The 23,286-nt window shown below is 48.2% G+C and overlaps 1 protein-coding gene across 3 annotated transcripts in view; it reads left to right on the forward strand.

The window, feature by feature from the left end:
* The window catches only part of NSD1 (nuclear receptor binding SET domain protein 1), a 1,028,734-nt gene that overhangs the window by 744,273 nt on the left and 261,175 nt on the right, over positions 1-23,286 (forward strand). The gene's annotated exons all lie outside the window — the stretch shown is intronic.

Below are 23,286 nucleotides of genomic sequence, written 5' to 3' on the forward strand. Positions count from 1 at the left end.
CTAACAAGAGGACGACACCATCTGACTTGGCCCCAGCCCTACAGACCTGTTGATCCTTGACCCTGCTCCTGCTAAACCCCAGCGTCTCCTGCAGACAGCAACCTCAAGAACCATGGAGGACCAGCCTGCCTTGACCCTCTTAGAGACTGGGACTCCCACGAGCAGTGGCTCTGCTCAAACAGCAATACCCCTGGTGCCAGCAGGGAACCGCGAATCCAACCCACTCTGCACCCGCCGAGCCCGGCCTGTGCCCAAGTGGACAAAGACCCTGAGGGTGTCCCCATGGTCATTCTGACCTGGAATCCAGTGCCAAGGAACCTCCTTGACGACCCAGATGATGCCTGCCGACTCAGAATCAGGGACCCCTCCTGCCGCGACCAGCAGAGGGTAAGATTTCCCGACGTCCAAAGACACCCTGGCCTCCTGTGCCCAACTCTGGGGTGCCTACCTACACTCCAAGATCCCAACTTACCCCTCGATGTGTTGGTCGCTCCAGAAGATCCACCATCCTTGGGCCTGCAGCCTTTATTCCCTTTTCAAGATCTCCATTGAATAACATTGAGCACCCGACGGCTCAAAAGCACCTTGCACCCAGCCGCCCGACTGCCCCTGGCAGTACAACCTGTGTCCTATCCTACTTCCTCATTTGCCCTGAGCAAGTGACCAGGAGCCCAGCTCTCACTGCCGAGTGGCCTGCTAGCCAGCAGCCACCAACCGAAGGCCCCCTGCCTCTCATTGGATAACATTGGGCCTAACTACCTCTGCACCCGGCTGCCCCTGTGCCTCTGAGGGTGTACCAACTGTACCTACCTGACCCTGGGAGAACCCTGAGTCTATACCCAGAACCTTAACTCTGCCAGTCGAGTACTTACCCAAAAGCTGATAACTCACTTTTCTTCTATAGGCTAACATTGACTGGTTTCACTTGAAAATGGTTTTAAGTGTGGAGTTTTGGAACTTTAAAATATTCACCTAAAATCATCCGAACAACGAATTCCGATTTACTCACCAGAAATTTCTTCCAAGTGTAGATTTTTGCAAACTACAAATATTCTTTAAAAATCGTACCAACTACCAAAACGTAATTATGTACCTGTTTTAGATAGAGGTCACAGTGCTGAACCTAGGAGTCCAGTACTGTATTACAAAAGTAACAAGAACCTACTTTACCTGCAAATTAAATTTCCTTCCGATAACATTGGTAATTCCAACTAAAAAAGTTTCTAAGTGTCAACTTTTAAAATACAATAATATTCCATAAAAATCACTACTGTAACTAAAACGCTTTTACTTAACTGTTTACTGCTCATGTGCCGGTGTTCTGAGAATCATTGGGTCCCCGTGAGTGGCTGCCTCCCCTACGTCACAGGGTGCAATGATTCTCAGAACCAAGCTATTATGCGTCGCTCCCCCATGGCGGGTTGCCTCCCCTACGTCACGGGGGCGGAGCCGTCCTGGCGCTTCAGTGTAGGGCGGAGCGGCCCCCGCGCGGTGTACTCCGCAGAGCGTTGCCTACATTGACAGTGTGCCCCTTCGACCATGTTTAACTCCCCCCCCCATGGCCTGCTTGCGTGGTGGAGTGCTCCGGGGAAGCGGCGTACTGGTGTTGCGCCTTCTCCCGCTGCAGAGTCTGTGGAAGGCTCGGTGCACGAGGCTTCATGGCGGAGCCAGACAAGTGCAGGCGTGAGTCGTCATAATTCAAGCACGCTTCAATAGCTCAGTTTGGAGAGCGTTTGACTGCAGAGCTGGAGGACCCGGGTTCAATCCTGGGTTCGGCATAGTTGCAATTTCCGCTTTTATTTTTATTTTATTTATGTATTTATTTATGTATTTATGCGATTTTATATAGCGCGGACTTTACCCGAAGGTGTCAGAGCGCTTCACTTTAGGACCAGTAATGATACAAGAGGAATAAAATGGAATAAAAGGAATAAAAAAATGACAATAGTGAGCAACCAAAATACATGAGGTAGCAATCGGTACATTACAGGAGAAACAAGCACTGGCGTTGCCAATAGGTTTCGCCTTTGGAAAGTTGGAGCTATTGGTTTTGTAAATGACATTTTATATTTATATATTGTTATTGACAACACCCCGCTGCGCCATTTCCTTTTAATTATAGCCCCCTGTTCCTTCCTTCCTTCCCTCCCAGGTGAGGGTTGTCCCCTGCTGATCCTGGTGAGTGCGCGGGGTCAAAGGTTGCGTTTCACTCAGTGAAAGGCAGTAAATAAACTGAAACAGCCTCTAAATCAGCTCCCACCAAGAGGTGAGTGACGGGGTGAGGGTCTCAGAAGGAGGGGGCCAGCCCCGGCAGGGGGCCCACGGAGCGCTGCAGGACAGGCCTTCTGGATGGAGGCCGGAGCCAGGTGAGCAGGGCGAAGATCGTGGTGTCAAGGTGCATTATGGTATATTTAGTGGATTGCATTGTTTGGTTCATATTTTGTAAACGGCCCGTGAGATCCCCGGGGCCAGTGTGGCGGGAGGAAGCCAGGCAGGACTTGCAGTTAAAGTTCACCATCAGGCATCCAATCTCTAAACAGAAACAGCAGGAAAGCCCGTCGGCATAGCTCGGTGGGTTAATGCGCCTGAAAGTGAGATGTATCTGCAACCTGCAGCTTACACGCTGGACACGCTGGAGGAGCCACTTGGGCCTTTCATCCTTCTGAGTCTAATAAAATGCTGCGCTCCAAGTTTGTATTATAAGATGACTCGCTCTTTGCAGCATTTCAAAGATAAAAATTGTAGCTGCAAGCACTACATACAAAACCTTCCGTGCTGCACCCAATTACCCCACAGAGGCCAATGTACAAGCAACAGGCTACGAATCCTGCACCACGAAAAGCGCCCAGGGGGTCAGTGAAAACGGTAGCGCTTCCGTGACCAGGACAGGGCCAGGAAGCGCTAGACATACACAGAGTAGCCACTTAAGAAGTGAGGAAGCGCTTCAGGCCACAAGGTGGTACGGGTAGCGCTATGTAAATAATATTAAAAATGCATCTGATGCTCTGACGAACGGGGCAGACTTGGGGGGCAGGTGGGGGATGACTCCGCCTCCTTAATGTGGCACTGGGGGCAGTCGGTAGGTAGGCGCCAAGGGATGTGCTGAGAGCCTCCCGGGCACTGTGGCCCTCACGTGGGCACCGGCTGCTGCATGGTGTTCGGGCACAACAGAACGGAAGCCACGCCACTGCAGAGTCGACTCTAGTCTATTGTAGGCAGAAGGGGAGACTGGCCCTGCAGAGGGGGAGTGGGGGTACAGACAGGAGGATGCTCATGTACCGGCATGATGGGGGCGGGGTAAGAAGAGGGTTGACGGGCACGAGAGATGCAGGATAATCAAAATCAAAAGCAGCACCGCCAGCTGGACACAGGAGGAGAGGGTGACAACACCCGCAGACAGACAGCGGGACAGCCATAGATAGGTGGGGTGAGAAGGGCACAGAGTAAAGCAGAGGGGTGAGAGGCACGTGCGCCCTCAGGGACCCAATCACTCACCACGTAGGAGGACCCGCCCTCCCCGCTGTGGGTCTCGGTCTCTGGGATGGAGAAGTGCATGTCCCCCGGTCTCGCGCACCACGCTCCTCTCTCCAGGCACGGCACGCGCCGTCTCGCGCCTGCCCCTCCCACACACCTTCCCCTCTCCTCACAGCATCACAGACAGTGGGTGGGAGGGCGGGAGGTGGCACGGACAGTGGGTGGGCGGGGGGTGGCACGGACAGCGGGCGGGAGGGAGAAGGCAGGACAACGGGAGGGAGGGGGATTTTATTTATGAAGGCATCTGAAACGGACAGTGGGCGGGCGGGAGGGAGGAGGCTCGGACAGTGGGCGTGCGGGAGGGAGAAGGCAGGACAACGGGAGGGAGGGGGATTTTATTTATTTCTTTTATTTATGAAGGCATCGAACACGGACAGTGGGAGAGAGGAAAATCCCTGAACATCGTGAAAGAAACAGGAGCCAGTAGTTGATGTATCTAGGATGTTTCTGTTTTGCATGTACTACACTAAGGGGATACTCTCATCCATCACTCTGCCAGGTTTGTAGGAGGATATTGGGTGGTGGTGTATAAAACAACTGAGAGGGATAGGGAAGGTTCAAGGTTCTATAGATGAGTTATAGGGCCGAAGGGAATGGGATAATATGACTGGGAAACTCCACAAAAAGTGCCTTTGAAAAATCATGTGCTGACTGGCTCAAAGTAGCGGGCAGAGCGGAGCAACAACGTGAGTGTGTACAGGAAACAATTCTCCAAAACGTAGTGTGCTGGCCGGCTCAGCTTGAGTACGTGAGCGGAGCAGCAAAACATACGATAAAAAGAAATGATGGGAACTCTGAGGAGTGACACCTATGACACGGCGTGCTGACCGGCTCAGGAATTAGGAGCGTAGCAGCAATGCGCGTGCAGGCAGAGCACATGAGGCTGGGGGGGGTCGCGTGCTGGCTGGCTCCAAGTTCACAGGAGCGGAGCAGCAACTCGAATAAAGGCGAAAGGGAGATGCCAAAATTAAAGGTGTGGTGCACTGACCGGCTTAGAAGCGGGCGGAGCGGAACAGCGACGTGCACTCCAACAGGAATGTACCTCTCTTGAAAGGGGGCCAAGGAGGTCCGCAGGAGTCCGGGGCCAAGGCTGGATAAACCCATAATTAAAGACGGGACGGAGAGCTGGACAATACACCAAACGCGCAGCAACCAGGAACCAAAATGAAACAAGGGGGGCGTGGTCACGTGTCAGAACAGTAAGCCAAGCAATGGCTTACGTAGGAGATGGCCTGTTACGAGCCTCAGGGACCATCTCAAAAGTACTCGCATCAGTGGATTTCACAATCCCTGGCCATGCATTAATGTTCTACCTGTTTGGAGTCCTCTGGAGGCATGGCGCTAAACCTAGTTCCTAACACACTAGAGATGTGTCATAAGTGTAAGGTGGTCCTGCTTTGGTGAGGGGGCGAGATAATAAAACAAGTCAGGTCCCGGGCCGTGCTGTGATTGGATGACGTCACGGGGGTGTCCCGGACCGGCAGCCAATCACAGCGCAGCCCGTGAAATGCCGTCACTGGGGTGTCCCGGGCCGGCAGCCAATCACAGCGCGGCCCGGGACAAAGGGGCGGGACTTAAAAAAAGCCAGAGAAACGCCCCCGAACTGCGTTTTCCCTGAGAATGCGTGATTGACAGCCTCTGTTTCCCAATGGCTAGCCTCCATTTATGGAGCTAGCCAATGGGAAACAGAGGCGGTCCGAACATCCCTACTGTAGACTAAAGTTTTCGATCTGGGAGGGGCACTGTGTGCCCCTCGCCAGGTCGAAACCTAAAAAGTGATATGTGTGCAGGCTACAAAAGCATACAAAGTACAAGTTGCTCCTAGGGTCCTAATGCTTCAAGTTCAGACGGAGCAATTTTTTGACTTACGCCTTACCGGCTGTAACAACAGGAGGGCCCTTGGAGTGCGCACACGCTCCTTATAACTAGACATGGTTCTTACGCCCTTGTCTGCTGCAATGATTTCGACTACAGCTCTGCTGAGTAGCCGGTTATATTATTAATTTCACTTCTGGTGTGCAAAGGGTTGGCTCCCCCTCTTATTCCTCCGTGATTGGTGCCTTGCACTACAATATTACATTCTGACACCCTTACACGGGCGTGATTGGTGCTTGGCACTACAATATTACATTTCGGACACCCTTACAAGGCTGGGTGAGTTACAAGGAGGATGAAACGTACATTAAAGGAGCATTCGCCCCAGAATGCACTTGGTGCCAATCGGGATTTTTCCATCCCAGTGTCGGACACCAGGGCCCCAGGTATACAGTCCTCAACACGGTGTGGTAAGCCCTATGACCGCCCATCATTATTATTTACGCATATCCTTTGGGCGTTGTTGTTTTGTCTTGTTTCTTATCCTTTTTCTTTTTTCCTATTTCATTTCTCCTACCGCCAAGGTCGGTCTTCTTCCTACCATTGACATCCACTCCCGCCTGATTCTAGATCTTAAATACGATGGATTTATCCAGCACTGTCGTACTAGATAGTTCGGTCTCTCTGGCGACTCCCCGGGTCGCAGGGTCCACGATACGGTTTTGGGTACGTTTTTCACCCCTTCTCCTCCAAGAGATGTAAATCCCTTTTTGTGGGAAATGGATGATTTATCCATGCCACATGGGGGGTCGTTCACCATTAACTTTGTGGCAAGGTATCTGGATTTTTTTGAGCAAGTTTAGCCTTCCCCTAGACCCCCGGGGATACGTCATAATAACGGTCCTTTACGTTTGCACCTTCTTATCGCCATTTTCGCCTATAACCCCTTATGCTTCAGGGTTTCTGCTTCCGGTCCCTTTTCGGGAATACACAATATCAGGGCCGGTTCCAGCTGCACTTCCGTTCCCCTATGCCTCAGCGGCTTCATCCATTATCTCGTTCTCTGGCATTGTCTGAGGGTGCAATCCTTCACATACTTCCCCTTGAAGCTCACTTTGGAGCTCTCCGTGCAAGGGTTCCTTCAGGCGCTTTGGTGTGCTGGTATTATTACCTTCGTTCCCATTAGCCTCTTTGGCTCTTTCCAATATATTGTAAACGGAGCTACCGCCAACTTAGGAGGTTCCTGTTCCTCCTACTAAAGGAGGGGTTGACTCCTTTTCCCTTAGACACCCTTCTAAGGCCTTATATTGGAAAGGGGTGTGGCGTTAAGGCGACTGACGCTGGAATCTGGGGATCACGGTTCGATCCTCGGCGCCAGATTAGCCTGGCACCATGTGACTCTGGCAATAGCTTGCTTAATCTTCCTGACGACCCCTACAGTGGAGGGGTGGACTGGAGAAGCGTGGCTCAGTGGTTAGAGGCGGCAGACCCAGAAGCTGAGATCAGCCGTGGTCCAGGGTTTGATTCCCCGCCTCGGCGGGTCTCGGGCTCAAAAACAAAAATTCCACGGGGTCTTCAATTCTCGCTCTGGTGCCTACTCGACTCACGGGGTCACACTCTGCGACTCTGGGCAATAGCTTGCTTAATCTCCACTATGGCCCATCTCGGCGGGATGCCTGGCTTTCACCTTGTGGATACCCGGCTGGGGTATCTCACAGGGGAATACCAGGACGGGTTCCCTAAGCAAGCGCCTTGAGGCCCCTGGGTTAAAGTGCGCTATATAAATCGAAACACATTTACATTTACAGCTCGAGACCCTTACGGGTGATCGTTTGCGCTTTGCCAATGTGAATTATTATTACACCTTCACTGTCAGCAGAAACAGATCCTATAATTTCTGATGTATGAAGACCTCCATGCCGACTTCAACACCCATGGCCAAGGGTTGTGTCCTGATTACCAAGGTTTCTTGCATGTCCGCCGTGAAGGAAGCAATCACCTTTTTTGGGTTCAGGGTTTCCGATAACAACTGAAAATTGTCAGGCGTTTAACTGCGTGCTGGCGCTCCCCTATAACTCCAGGTTCTTCAGTCCCTTGCGATTCATTCAACGTGGGAGTGCCCGGTTTGCTGGTGGATATATGACATGGGACTCTGCTGTGGGGTTAATTTTCCCCACATGGCGGGCGCTCTTATCCCAAATGTGTGCATATTGATTTTTCGCTCTGTTTTTCCAATGGACCGGGTTTTAGACTATTACTTTCCAATAGAGGGTGAATGGATAGGTTTGAGCCAATATTTCTCGTTAGGTATTCCGTTCACTCCCTCCCAAATCAGAATATTCCTCAGGGGAAGGGTTTTTCTCTACTTTCCCTTATTGATAATGGCCTTTTCATACATTCTATCCAGTGATGATAGGCCTAATCTACTTTGCCAGTGTGCAGTGTGTACGGTTTGGCTGGTGTGGATGGGGAGCAGGTAGTATTTCTGCTCCCCGTGGTTTTGTGTACCCCCTAACTCAAAAGGGAGCTTATACAGGCCTAATCTACTTTGCCAGTGTGTGTTGTCTAGGGTTTGGCTGGCGTAGTATTTCTGCTCACTGTTGTTTCCTGTACCCCCTAACTCAAAAGGGAGCTTATACAGGCCCGTTCTAGTTTGCCAGTGTGCGTTGACTAGGGTTTTGCTGGCGTTGATGGGTAGCAGGTAGTATTTCTGCTCCCCGTTGTTTTGTGTACTCCCTAAGTCAAAAGGGAACTTATACAGGCCTAATCTTGGTTGACAGTGTGTGTTGGCTAGGGTGATGGTGTTTGTATACCCTCTTTGCAGCTCCTTAATCATTCTAACATATAATTTCTGCACTATCTTTTCAGTTTTGGACAAAAGAGTGTTACCCCAGTGTCTTCTCATCTGGTATGATATCTTTTTCATCTTTTTAGGGCTTGCAAGCGAAGCGAGTGAAAAGCACTTTTACTAGGGTTTCAAAAATGTACCTTGAAATTCCACGTAGGTCGTGCATGTGCATTTCAAGGTCCATTTTGATTTGGCTTTGCATGCGTGCTGTTATATAACAAAACATGCAATAGGCCATAGGCGGTCGCTTAACTCCGCCTACGGCCTATTGGTGTTTGTTATGCGCACCAAAGCCCATGTGTCTTCAATTATGGCAGCCAGACACGGCGCCACTCAGGAGCTTATTTGTTTTGTTTGGGATCCATTTCACTGTCGAAGCAACTAAACGCTGGATGGTGCCTGGTTGCCCAGGGTGGTCACTCCTTGGCCACAAGGGAGAGTCTTCAGTCTTCAGCTCAGGTTAATGTCGAAGGGCAAGGGACTGAAGGGTAAGGGACTGTGGGAAGTAGTGCTGTCAGAACCATTCGGGAACATGAAATGCCCCGTGTAGATAATCCAACCCTCTACAGTGCGTGGGCACAAGATAACATTTTACCTGGTAGTACTCATGCCCACGCTCTGATACCCACAGATCAGCCTGATCCCATTTCAATATCTTCTGCCTCACATAATCCGGAACTAACACAATCACAAGGCTCCTCTGTTGCGCAAGTGGTCACTCATCACTCTAAAATTAGGTCATTGGCCTCCAAATCTAAAACTCTACCCCTGCCCCCACCACATCTTCAACAGAGCCGCCAACACCATCGCACCCATGCTCCGCCAAACCATCAACCGCTCCCTGGCGACCGTCTCGTTCCCAGACGACTGGAAACACGCCGAGGTCATCCCCCTCCTAAAGAAACCCTCAGCGGACCCCTCCGACCTCAAAAACTAGACCCATCTCCCTGCTCCCGTTCCCAGCGAAAGTCATCGAGAAAGCCATCAACAGCCAACTTGCCACATTCATTGAAGAACACAACATCCTCGACTCCTCCCAATCCGGCTTCAGAAAAAAACACAGTACGGAAACCGCCCTCCTCGCCGCAACAGACGACATCCGCACCTTACTGGACAAAGGAGAAACAGTAGCCCTCATCCTCCTCGACCTATCAGCGGCGACACTGTCTCCCACCGCACCCTAATACGCAGACTCTACGTTGCAGGAATCCAGGACAAGGCCCTCGACTGGATCTGCTCCTTCCTATCCGGCAGGTTGCAGCGGGTCAGACTCCCCCCTTTCCTCTCGGTGTTCGGAGAATCATTGGGTCCCCGTGAGTGGCTGCCCCCTCTACGTCACAGGGTGCAATGATTCTCAGAACCAAGCTATTATGCGTCGCTCCCCCATGGCGGGTTGCCTCCCCTACGTCACGGGGGCGGAGCCGTCCTGGCGCTTTAGGGTACTCGAAGAAATTTCTTGAGACAGCGCTCGCATGCGCTATTGATTGTTATGGTTATTTAGGGCGGACTGGCCGCCGCTGAGAGCGGTCCACTACGCGGAGCTTTGCCTACTTTAACATTGCGGCTTGACTTTCCCCGATGTCCTGCGGCATGTTAATTTTTTTCCTGTTTTTGGTATATTTTTCCGGTTATTTTTCGAGCGGTGTATTCCGTCGAAGCTTAAATTAATTATCACTGCTGCCCCTCCGGACAGCTTAGCCTTCCCCCGATTGCCCGCTTGCATGGTGTAGTGCTCCGGGGACGCGGCTAATGGTGGTGCGCCGCTACAGTCTGTGGATGGCTCTGTGGACGAGGCTTCATGGCGGAGGCAGACCAAAGGGCAGGCGCGCGTCGTCTTCATTCAAGCAAGCTTCAATAGCTCAGTTGGGCGAGCGTTGTACTGCAGAGCTGGAGGACCCGGGTTCAATTCCGGTTATCGTCACACTTGCAACTTCCGTTTTTTGTTTTTTCATTTATGTATTTATTGTTTTTTCATGCCATTTTATATAGTGCTATTCATTTATAAATTGATGTATCCGAATTAATATAGTGCGAAGGTGTTAGAGCGCTTCACTTTCGGACCATTAATGATACTAGAGGAAACAATTTCAAATTAACAATATAAAAAAAGTATGTTAGAGGTAGCAAACAGTGTTTTAGACGAGAATAGTGACCATGCCATTCCAGTTTGGTGCCAGCCTCATGCAAATCAGTATTGATCCTGCACCCAATGTGAACAGTGCAGCCTGAACTGCCAGGCCAGGTCCTTCCTGGACTAGAAACAAGCATCCTAGACCGGTTACGGCCTTTCTGCCCTCATTACCCAGTATAGCTTCATTCCATTAGCATGAATAGCACTGGACTCATGTCTGAGCATACCTGTTCCACTCTGTGTGAAAAATGCAAAAACAACAATTGATGGACATTGATCACCGACGTCACCTTGGCACTTGTATTGTCGACCGGAACCTTTTTTTATTATATTAAGATTTTAGCAATGTTTTATTAAAACTCCTGCACTTGTACAATACCGTCCCCCCCCCCCCCCCCAAACTAAACTGGCCCCCTACCCTTCCAGTCGCCCTGTGAAATGCCTGTTCCTGCCCTTTCAGCACTACTGTTCAATTAGTACTCCTGCTTGATCAACATGCCTGGCCCATCCTTTCTCCTGGCCCGCCCCGTCCCTTCTCCTTGCCAGTCACATCGCCTGCCCGTCACTTCTCCTGGCTGTCACTTCTCCTGCCGTTCACTGCTCCCAGCCCGTTCCCTGCTCCCACCCCGTTCACTGCTCACGCCCCGTTCACTGCTCCTGCCCTGTTCACCACTGCTCCTGACCCGTTCACCACTGCTCCTGCTCTTTTCACTGCTCCTGGCCGGTTATCACTCCTGCTCATGCCTAATCACCGCTCCTGTCCCATCACCGCTCCTGCCCTGTCATCTCTCCTGCTCTGTCACTTCTCCTGCCCAGTTACCTCTCCTGCCCAGTTACCTCTCCCGCCCAGTGACATCTCCCGCCCAGTGACATCTCCCGCCCAGTGACATCTCCCGCCCAGTTCCCTCTCTCGCCCAGTTACCTCTCCCGCCCAGTTACCTCTCCCGCCCAGGCATCTCTTTTTCATTTTGCCTCTCCAGCTCTGTCATTGCTCCTGGGCCGTGACTTTTGTGCCTTGTCACATTTCCTACCCCATCACTTTTCCTGCCCCATCACTGCTCTACTTTCCCTTATAATATATATAATTCAGTGATGATCGGCCTACTATACTTTGCCAGTGTGCAGTGTGTACGGTTTGGCTGGCGTGGATGGGGAGCAGGTAATAATTATGCTCCCCATTTTTTTCTGTACCCCCTAATTCAAAAGGGAGTTTACACATGCCTGTTCAAGTTATTTGTTGTGCTTTGTATAGGGTTCGGCTGGCGTTGATGGTGAGTAGGTATTATTTCAGATACTTAGCCATTGTGTGATGTGTAGGGTTTGGCTTGTGTAGAATGTAGTTACGTCCTCCCCGGACATACAGGGTGTCTCGCTCGAATGGCCAAATGCCCCTAAGTTAGCAATCATAAGTGTGTACTCTCGTCCAGTTGGTCCCACCATTGAGCTACCTACAGTTCATTTTTTTCTTGTCCTTTCTGGGGCAAGTACCCAAAGACTGTAAGATTATGATGGGTGGAGACTTCAATAGTCACTTCGAAACAAGGGAAGGATTTATGGAAGGCGGACGCACAGCAGAAGACGAATTTTTGGTTGTTCTGGTGTCAATCTCTCCACCCCAAATCTTGGTCTCCTCTTGCTTGCCAAATTATGTCTTTGACACTTAGTTTGGCTCTAAGGGCTTGCAATGGGTGAACAATCTCACACACCCATTCACAATGTACTTTTAAAAGGAAGGATCAGGAATAGCGGCAGTAGCACATTTCTGTAGATATTAGCCTTTGGTCCAAGGTTAAAGATTCTAAAGTAGTTGCACGAACGGACAGTGAGTACAATGCACTTTTTAATTAGACATGGCGTATCCTGTAGCTGCAGTTTGATTGCAGCACGCTGAGAGCATGGTGCACCAAAGTAACTTGGTTCCCACCTTCGTCCGGCGTAGGTTAAAATGGGAGAAAGTGGTACATTCGCAAGAAAGCATTAGGAAATTGTATGAGCTAGCACTCCCCAAGTTAGAGGTTTTGGATAATTTAATTAAGCAACCCAGACTTCAAAACTTCATTAATAAATTACATTTATTCCACGAAGAGTTAGTGGGCGTTCTGGGTGATGTTCTTTTGCCTGAAGTAGTGCAGCGCAAGCAAAAGACTGTAACCTCTACCTGGTATAACTCACACTGTAAAAAGGCCAAGTCTGACTTAATAACAGCAATAAAAGCTGGAACAGCCAGGGGCTAGGTCGCTGAGCTTAGTCGGGAATATTAGGACATAATGGTGCGGGCAAGGTCATAGTGGAGCTGGTACAGATGGCAGGATCTCTCTCTCGCCCTCGAGACGAGGGATTGTATGAGATTCAGGTGTTTGGTTAACATTTTTACCGGTGAACTAAAAACTGGAGTGGAGCCTAACATTGCAGCCTCTGTGTGGGAATACCACTTTGGTAAGCTCTACGAAGATCTCTTCGAATGTTCCAATGATGTGGCTGCTGCCGCACTATCTTAATCTGGCGATGGATTTGAATTTAGCCTTGGGGATTTGGTCACTGCAATATAGAGACTGGCACTGGGTAAAGCACCGGGGCTTGATAGATTGCCTGGTGACCTCTTTAGGTCCCCTCCTGAGATCTGTTCCCCGTATCTCCTTATTTCTTTCAATTCTATTGCGAGTGGCATGGAGATCCCCTGAATTGTCTGGGGGCGGAGATAGTACCCATCTTCAATGATGGCCAGCCAACTACAGGCCGAGCAGCCTTATAGATGTGCCTCAAAAACTTTTTCCCCGCCTTATACTGGACCATCTCTTGGACTGTATGTAGGACAATGACCTTCTAAGTCCACCACAGGCTGGCTTCAGGAAAAACACGTCCACACTGGACCAGATCTTCTGCCTTGTACTCCTGTATTTGCATACTGTGAGGATCGAGGTGGTGAGGCTGTCCCCCTAGACCTCTCCGCGGCATTCGACAGCGGATCCAGAACGCCTCAGCCCGACTCATCCTCGACATCCTGCGAACCAGCCACATCTCCAGACATCTGACAGACCTGCATTGGCTCCCCGTCAACAAAAGAATCACCTTACGCCTCCTCACCCACGCACACAAAGCCCAACACGACTAAGGCCCGAGCTACCTCAACAACTGAATCAACTTCTACGCTCCCCAACGCCACCTCTGATCAGCCAACCACGCCCTCGCCACGTCCTTCTCCTACCTGGCTCGACCTACCTACGCCTGGCCCAAGACCACCTCTTCTTCAGGAAGAAGCTGAAGACCGGCTGTTCGCCCGGGTCAGAGAAGCAGCGGGGGTGGTGGACTGTTCTTGAGTCTGCCTCCTACCCGTAACATCGTGCCCCCCCCCCCCTGACTTCAATTTGATGGATGCCGCCGAGGCAGACCTTCCTGCCACTTATCGGACTGCGCCCCCGATGAATGCACTCCCTACAGAATCCAGGTTAGGTCTTCCACCTTCCCAAGGGAAGCAGTCAGAACCTGACCGCCCCCACCGGCGATACTTCTACCGTCCCTCGTGCCAATACGAGGGTGTTGCCTGTGAGTATCGGCACCCCCCAGCTGCATGGACATGTAGCGAACAACGACAATATGGGCGAAGATTGCTGCGCCCTTCGAATGATTAACTAGTATGTGGTGGGTGTTGTGTGCGTAATGCGCTGTATCACCATTATCTTGCGACCAACCATGTATGCCGAGGCGTAAGCATTACAAGGATACTGAGGTGTGAATTGTTTGTGATACATACACCGAGACTTCTTCACCAATGCATTGCCGCCGTTTAGGGGGCCAGCCAATGGAGAAGAGTGGCGGGGTTTACTGTGTATTACAACGTACGACACTGATTAATAGGCTGAGCCTTCACCACCCACGGACCCTCCACCATTTTATTTCTACCTCTTTTTCAAAGCCTTATTTATTATATTTTTCCTCTGTATCGACAGTTCTGTAGTACGTTTATCTGCGTTATATTACAGTAACAGTGATACCATTAGTACCGAATTTTATTGACTGCTAACAAACTACTCCATCAAATCGGTTGACTTAACCTGTTACTCCTCACAGTGCAAACCTGCATAATTCTTCTGTCATTGGCCTCTCACTGCATGTTGGATCCACCACTTTATATACTGTGTATTACAACGTAGGACACTGATTAATAGGCTGAGCCTTCACCACCCACGGACCCTCCACCATTTTCTTTCTAGCTCTTTTTCAAAGCCTTATTTATTATATTTTTCCTCTGTATCGACAGTTCTGTACTACGTTTATCTGCGTTATATTACACTTATAATCTTTATTGCAGTTCTTGTTCATCCTGGTGGGGGGAGGGTGGGTGCATGAGTTTAACAGAGATACTCTCAGTAACAGTGATACCATTAGTACCGAATTTTATTGACTGCTAACAAACTACTCCATCAAATCGGTTGACTTAACCTGTTACTCCTCACAGTGCAAACCTGCATAATTCTTCTGTCATTGGCCTCTCACTGCATGTTGGATACACCACTTTATATTCATGATTAGACAACACCTTGTGTGTACCCACCCTGATAATGGGTCCAATGGGCATTGTTCATGCACACTTTGTCCTGCTTTGTCTTGCATTTTTCCGTGCAAATTTTTTTGGAAAGACCTCATCAACCCTTCTCCTTAAAAACACTGCAGGGTTTGAAGGAATTTTATATGCTAGCTCTGCATGCCACAATAATCCCCAAATCATTACAGTAGTTTCTCTTCCCCTTTTATGCAATATTATGTATTTCCAGTATACTTTTGTGTTAGTGTGTTTCACAACAATTGAATTGACCAGCTCCATGCATATTGTGCACGAAAGGAATTGACAACGGAGTCACATTATTTATTTGTTATTATTCTTTATTTCATGTATTTAATTAAAAATTCCACATGTACCAAATACATTAATTTATTAGCATAATAAATATTAAATACATTTAACATCATACATCGCAAATGCAAACAGTACAGTAACGAAGTGTTGAGAACGTTTCCAAATGCACAATTGATTAACATTTTGCAATTCCAACAGTAACATTTACAAATACAATTCTCTACCTGACACTAAAATTTGTGGGCCCACAAATACTAATTACTATTCTTACAACTTCTGTACTCTTTCACTACAGACCTATGTTACATATGATAAAAATCACTTACATAGTAAGTATTTGTCTTGCATGTTCGGCTGTACATTAACATGGTCGCTGTCTCCTTATATTTTTTCGACGGTCTACATTCTTCTGTTAGCATCAATGTATTGATATGGTGACAATAGAATTTTGAACTCTGTAATAATATTTTCGGTATATGTTAGTAATGTAAGACATGTAAACTTAAAAAAAAAAAAAATTAATATTTTGCCTTGGTAAAGCGCGAAATCACAAGGAAGGGGCAGGAAGGGGCACAGTGGCCCATCCGTCTGATAAATTAAGGTATTGCTTACAGTCACATGCTGCTGGCCTTATCTGCAGCTGATCGATCGGTGTTCCCCAGATTCTGGAGTCAGTCACCCTACGTGGTGGCACATCTTTTCCCTAACTGGATTGTGCAGCCATGACATCGTACTGATTGATGACATTATATACGACATTGCAAAATCGCTAAGACATTCAAGTCTACTTTTTTTGTAAAAAAAATGTATGTGCACACTTAAGTTACTTGTAATTTCCTCTGTAGACAAACAATTTTGGATGCTTGTAAATAAATTCATCTACTTTAATGTAAACCAACTTGATGCAAATCTTCTCCTCTATATTTCCGGGCAAATAATGTTATTTTTTTTATTGAGCAACTACTCAGATGTCGTATTCAGAATCATTAGAGTTTCATTGATATTTTCTATACTTTGAAGAACCGGACAACTTTTTAAACCAGATAGATTAAAGTAGGAAAAATCGGTCCTGTATTCCGATTGTTCTCTTGAAGGACCCATGTAGCCCTACAACCCATGCTTAAAGTGGAAGAAGACCCATGTGGAAAAACCATTGTAAAGTACTGCGAAGAAGCATGGCTTAATAGACAAATCAAGTGCACCTTTACTTACTAATGGCATCTACAGAGGTACTCACATTCCAAAGGGAGTCTACAGAGGTATCCATGGCTGTTTCAAATGTGTTACGCAGGCTCATACAACATGTTACCTCTCTCTATCAATTTGCTTGCTCAATACGATTATTCCTTAAGACTCTAGCATGAAAGGTAGTGGACTGAAGGGTGCGTGTACCAAGAGGGGGAGAGAGAGGACCAGAAAGCTAGTCCAGAGCCCCAGTTTATATGTCAAGTTATCAAAAAGAGACTAGCTATGGAAGGGGTTGGTATGATGTTTATTTTATAAAAATGATGGTGACTCAGTTCGGTTTGTCTAATAGGGATGGCACCTGTTGGGTGTCTTTAGAAAGCCCTCACCCACCTACCTAGTTGGTGTTATGCTTCTTTATCGGGCCCACCCAGTGACACCTAGCGTGTCCCGGGTGTGCTACGACGCCTGGTTACAGCAGAGCAGGGATCTCACTGTGTGTGCGGTGAGGGGTAGTGAGATAGTGAGTGTAAAAGGGCTTGGCGGGGGTCCCAGTCCTGGAGAACTTTATTAGTCTGGCCTCCGTCAGCGGTTACAAATAAGGCTGTCGGACGTTGGGGGCAGGTTACGACCTCCCACGTCCTTTAAGGTGTCGACATGTTTCAGACAGTGCCTTATCAATATGCCGGCTTTCTTCGGGACTAAAATGTGAGGCAGAAATAGGAATTAAAACTAGTGGGTGTGTAGTCTGGACTATGTGTGTACACGCCCTAAAGTATATCTAACTGTGAGAGGGGGGGGGGGGGGGGGATTCCCATATGAAGATCACAAAACGATATAGGTTATATCTATCATATCAGCCGCCTTCATAGCGATGAGGTGGAGGCTATCAGCGGCCCAAGTGCAATGGTATCGGTGGTACCATTATGGTGGAAGATCGCACTAGAACTTCGAGGTGAAGTGGTTTCAAAAAATGAAGTGTTGCAACAGTGGTGAGAGAGTGAGGAATGAGGCGTAAGGTGTATGGCTTACGCTAGTTTTTAAGTAGTGTCCTCTTCAAGGTATGTTGAGTCGGCAAGGGCTTCCACCATAATGGTACCACCAATACCATTCCACTGGAGCCGCTGATATATATGACCTATATCGTTTCCTGATCTTGAGAAGGGAATCCCCCTCTCTCACCGGTAGATATACTTTAGGGCGTGTATACACATAGTCCACACTAAACACCCACTAGTTTTAATTCCTATTTCACCCTCGCATTTTAGTCCCGAAGAAAGCCAGCATATTGATAAGGCACTGGCTGAAACATGCTGACACCGTAAAAGGACGTGGGAAGTCGTAACCTGCCCCCAACTTCCGACAGCCTTATTTGTAACCGCTGACGGAGGCCAGACTAATAAAGTTCTCCAGGACTGGGACCCCCGCCAAGCCCTTTTACACTCACTATCTCACTACCCCTCACCGCACACACAGTGACATGCCTGCTCTGCTGTAACCAGGCGTCGTACCACACCCGGGACACGCTAGGTGTCACTGGGTGTGCCCGATAAAGAAGCATAACACCAACTAGGTAGGTGGGTGAGGGCTTTCTAAAGACACCCAACAGGTGCCATCCCTATTAGACAAACCGAACTGAGTCACCATCATTTTTATAAAATAAACATCATACCAACCCCTTCCATAGCTAGTCTCTTTTTGATAACTCAAGGTACTGAAGGGTACCTATTAATTTTTCCCAAAATATATTCTTTTTATCATGAACCACCTTTTTAGAATATACATGCACCTTTATCGATACTTTAAAGTATTCGTTCTCTGACAAATACTCATTAATTATTAAAGTTCTCGTTTACTTTAAATCATCTACTTTTGCAACGTGTCGACACCACACATCTGTAGCATTACTTCTGTACTAGTGGATTTCTTATTTATTGATATTTGATTTTATTTAAGTTTTTTTGTAGCGCAAACCAGATTTTGGAAGAGGGGGGCCTGTACTTTGAAAATGGTGTCCTACAAGTACAGGGCCACAAGTGTGGAACCTTCAAACCACAGTGAATTTTGAAAGCGAACAATTTTATAGAAAAAATATGGTGAAAACCACGGCAACAGAAACGTACATTTACATCAACGGGTCTATCCACAGGTGTAAGTGGAATCAAAATACAAGCTGTCTTTGACTTGTAGGTGACAAATACCTGACGGGTGAACAAATGACATGAATGGATTGAGGGGAGAAGATGCACCGATGAAATAATGAAACAGGCAGCGGAGTGAACACCATGACAAAGCAAATGTTAACAAAGGCCCCTCGACGAGGGAACTGGCCACACGCATATCTCAAAGAGAACAATAAACAGCTGGTGGTCTACAAGGTAGGCCAAAAGACAGTCGACAAGACCAAGCAAACAGCAGCCAATAAAGGTGTCACTGACGACAATGCTCAGGCACAGGGTGAAGATGCTGTTCTTTTGCACAGGTAAAAATGGAATGCAGATGTAGACCATTCCACGGAAATTGAAATGACAAAGCATCCAGACTTCTAATAGGTAACATTAACACAATATAAGAAAACTGATATGTATGATATTACAATTTAAGTGGTTTTGTTTAAGTGGAACGGCCGATGGTTTTTATTTTTGACCCTTCGTTTTGTGCTTTCCTCAGCTTAACCAACATTGAACACCACATTGCTCATACATTCTTTTGTATTAACACTGACTCTTGCAGCCAGAACCAGCAGAACAACAAAGAGCTGGAGGCCTTCATGGCGCATGAGAAGACTGTGCCCAACACCAAGAAACCAGGGGTTAAAAAATGCAGCAAACCGCGCCCACAAGTTGGAACAGGGGCACGGGGCTGGAGGCTCCCATCCATGTGCAATTGCCGCGTGGCCAAGGGATGTTTGCCCCATCCACTGTCCCGAACTCATGGTGATCCTGTCAAGCGTGCAATTCTGTTTAATGTCATAGGAACTAGTGTCAATATCATGAGATGGGAATCGTAGAGTATTCTGAAGAGATGGAGGAAGACACACTTAATGTGGATGCTACTTTAATTTTGGAACATCACACATCTCTGATATGTTCCTGTTTGAAATTTTTTACTTCCATAGGTTCATTGAGTACTGTGCAACCGGAAGGACGGATATGATGCTCTAAATCATTCTGCTGCATGTGGGAGCGTTTGGCTGATTCTCGCATCGTCAAAACCAAGCAAGCAGCGGACCTTAAAGCAGCGGACCTTAAAGGTGTCCACGCCGACAAAGCTCAGGCACGGGGTGGTTGAAGAAAAAGCACTTTTGCACACTAACTTAAGCGGAATGGGACCAAAAGGCAGCGGTCAAAACCAAGTAATCAGCAGACAATAAAGGTGTACCTTTTCCCTGTAAAATCTTCATATTGAATGGCAGCAGGGCCAGTGCTTGACCTAAAAAAACAATGTTGATTGAACCAAGAAATGTGCACAGGTGGGAGAAAAATTAATAGTAATGTTAGCCTGTATGGCGAGGTACTTGTGAGTCGGATTTCATCAACCCAAAGAAGGTTGAAATGCTACAAGCCTGACAAAGGCCAAATGTAACCTTTACAAATCGGTAGGCCTGTAAGGTCGACAGTTTTCAGACAAGTCTCTGCCATGAAGGAAAAATCCCGATCTGGTATTGGAATACGAAACTCAACTTCTTCCCCTTCTGCTGGATCATGGCAGCAGAAAAACCAGCTCAAAAGGCTGAAGGAGGAGCCCACGTGCTCCATATGTCTGTGATATTTCACGGACCCCGTGCCTTTGCAGTGTGGACATGCCTTTTCTCATTCCTGTATCTCTAGGTACTGGGAGGGGGCTGCAGACAGAATTCTCCTGCCCTCAGTGCATAATAATACTTGACAGTAAAACCCTCCGTCCAAACAGGCACTTGGCAAAAGTTCGCCAAATCGCCAATCGGTAGGCCTATAAGGTCGACAGTTTTCAGACAAGTCTCTGCCATGAAGGAAAAATCCCGATCTGGTATTGGAATACGAAACTCAACTTCTTCCCCTTCTGCTGGATCATGGCAGCAGAAAAACCAGCTCAAAAGGCTGAAGGAGGAGCCCACGTGCTCCATATGTCTGTGATATTTCACGGACCCCGTGCCTTTGCAGTGTGGACATGCCTTTTCTCATTCCTGTATCTCTAGGTACTGGGAGGGCGCTGCAGACAGAATTCTCCTGCCCTCAGTGCATAATAATACTTGACAGTAAAACCCTCCGTCCAAACAGGCACTTGGCAAAAGTTCGCCAAATCGCCAATCGGTAGGCCTGTAAGGTCGACAGTTTTCAGACAAGTCTCTGCCATGAAGGAAAAATCCCGATCTGGTATTGGAATATGAAACTCAACTTCTTCCCCTTCTGCTGGATCATGGCAGCAGAAAAACCAGCTCAAAAGGCTGAAGGAGGAGCCCACGTGCTCCATATGTCTGTGATATTTCACGGACCCCGTGCCTTTGCAGTGTGGACATGCCTTTTCTCATTCCTGTATCTCTAGGTACTGGGAGGGGGCTGCAGACAGAATTCTCCTGCCCTCAGTGCATAATAATACTTGACAGTAAAACCCTCCGTCCAAACAGGCACTTGGCAAAAGTTCGCCAAATCGCCAATCGGTAGGCCTGTAAGGTCGACAGTTTTCAGACAAGTCTCTGCCATGAAGGAAAAATCCCGATCTGGTATTGGAATACGAAACTCAACTTCTTCCCCTGCTGCTGGATCATGGCAGCAGAAAAACCAGCTCAAAAGGCTGAAGGAGGAGCCCACGTGCTCCATATGTCTGTGATATTTCACGGACCCCGTGCCTTTGCAGTGTGGACATGCCTTTTCTCATTCCTGTATCTCTAGGTACTGGGAGGGGGCTGCAGACAGAATTCTCCTGCCCTCAGTGCATAATAATACTTGACAGTAAAACCCTCCGTCCAAACAGGCACTTGGCAAAAGTTCGCCAAATCGCCAATCGGTAGGCCTGTAAGGTCGACAGTTTTCAGACAAGTCTCTGCCATGAAGGAAAAATCCCGATCTGGTATTGGAATACGAAACTCAACTTCTTCCCCTTCTGCTGGATCATGGCAGCAGAAAAACCAGCTCAAAAGGCTGAAGGAGGAGCCCACGTGCTCCATATGTCTGTGATATTTCACGGACCCCGTGCCTTTGCAGTGTGGACATGCCTTTTCTCATTCCTGTATCTCTAGGTACTGGGAGGGGGCTGCAGACAGAATTCTCCTGCCCTCAGTGCATAATAATACTTGACAGTAAAACCCTCCGTCCAAACAGGCACTTGGCAAAAGTTCGCCAAATCGCCAATCGGTAGGCCTGTAAGGTCGACAGTTTTCAGACAAGTCTCTGCCATGAAGGAAAAATCCCGATCTGGTATTGGAATACGAAACTCAACTTCTTCCCCTTCTGCTGGATCATGGCAGCAGAAAAACCAGCTCAAAAGGCTGAAGGAGGAGCCCACGTGCTCCATATGTCTGTGATATTTCACGGACCCCGTGCCTTTGCAGTGTGGACATGCCTTTTCTCATTCCTGTATCTCTAGGTACTGGGAGGGGGCTGCAGACAGAATTCTCCTGCCCTCAGTGCATAATAATACTTGACAGTAAAACCCTCCGTCCAAACAGGCACTTGGCAAAAGTTCGCCAAATCGCCAAAGAGTGACACCTATAGCATTTGTAATGTAATATCTGTTGTATTTACTTGACTATAAAAACAAAGAGGCTTGTAAATACAAACGTTTACAATTGCACATAGAAATTGACGCGAACACATACACAAATTGTGAGGATATTTCAGTCTACTGTTTACTACTGTCCAAGTGTCTGTGTCATAAGTACAACCCTGTGCCCCGTGTGCATGCACATGTACGTACTGTGCGCCTGGCCAGATACCACTGAAGTTATTATCTCATCTCACAAGTACAACTAAGGATTAACACAGCAGAGTACGCTGACATGCTGTTTCCCCAAAAGCTGACACGGCGGGCAGGGGAGGTGGCGGAGCGGGGAGAGGTGCGCCTCGGCAGGCAGGGGAGGAGAGTAGGAGCAGGGGGGAGGAGAGTAGGAGGAGGAGGTCAAAGTTGCGAACGGCGAGTGCGTTTTACTCGTACCCTGGTCGCCATATCCCAGTCGGTGGCTCTATAGGTCCAGGTTACGAACACCGCGCGTCTGCGTCACAAGCCTCGCTCCGTAGGCACACTGATTGATTGAATCGGATTGGTGGATCGAATGCAAGAACGAGGCTTGACACACATAAGTTGACAAAGCTCAGAAACCCTGGAAGACACAGTGATCAGCCATAGCGATGTCAGAAGCTGCTACGGTTGGTTTCTTCTAACGAGCGTTATGATATACAGAACAGGACTACCTCGATGATTTCAATTATTTGAAATCCGCGAAAAGGCTCTGGCCCTTTATTGCTACAGTAAAGGAGTTTGTTAAAATACATGGCATTGAAAATTATTAGTGGAAACATTGTTTGTGTCTGCTTTGGTAGTTTTACCATTGTTCACAGTCAAATTTTAGTAATAATTTTTGATTCTTGCGTCTCACTGTGACCCAGCTGGTAAAGCAGACATATCACAAAATGGCCGTCTGCAGCTGGGTACATACATGTTGTCTTATCTTTTTGTTCATGACGCTCGCTCCTCTTTATTAAACAGGAGCGGTATAGTGTTTCAGGAAGCTACAGTTTAGGCTCTCTAAACGAGTGGTTGTCTGCGCCATCTGCTGATTGGTAGCGGTACAGTTTCAGCTGCCAGCCTGCCACTCACCATGCAGACGTTCCGCCCCCGCACAGCCCCGCTTCTTCTTAGACACTGCATGCGGGATTGGGGACCATTTGGCTGCGCGTGAACTACTGCCATGGTTGACAAGGGCGGATCATGGAAGAGGGG

The sequence above is a fragment of the Lissotriton vulgaris genome, chromosome 7 (assembly GCF_964263255.1).
Source record: "Lissotriton vulgaris chromosome 7, aLisVul1.2, whole genome shotgun sequence".
NCBI classification, from domain to species: domain Eukaryota; kingdom Metazoa; phylum Chordata; class Amphibia; order Caudata; family Salamandridae; genus Lissotriton; species Lissotriton vulgaris.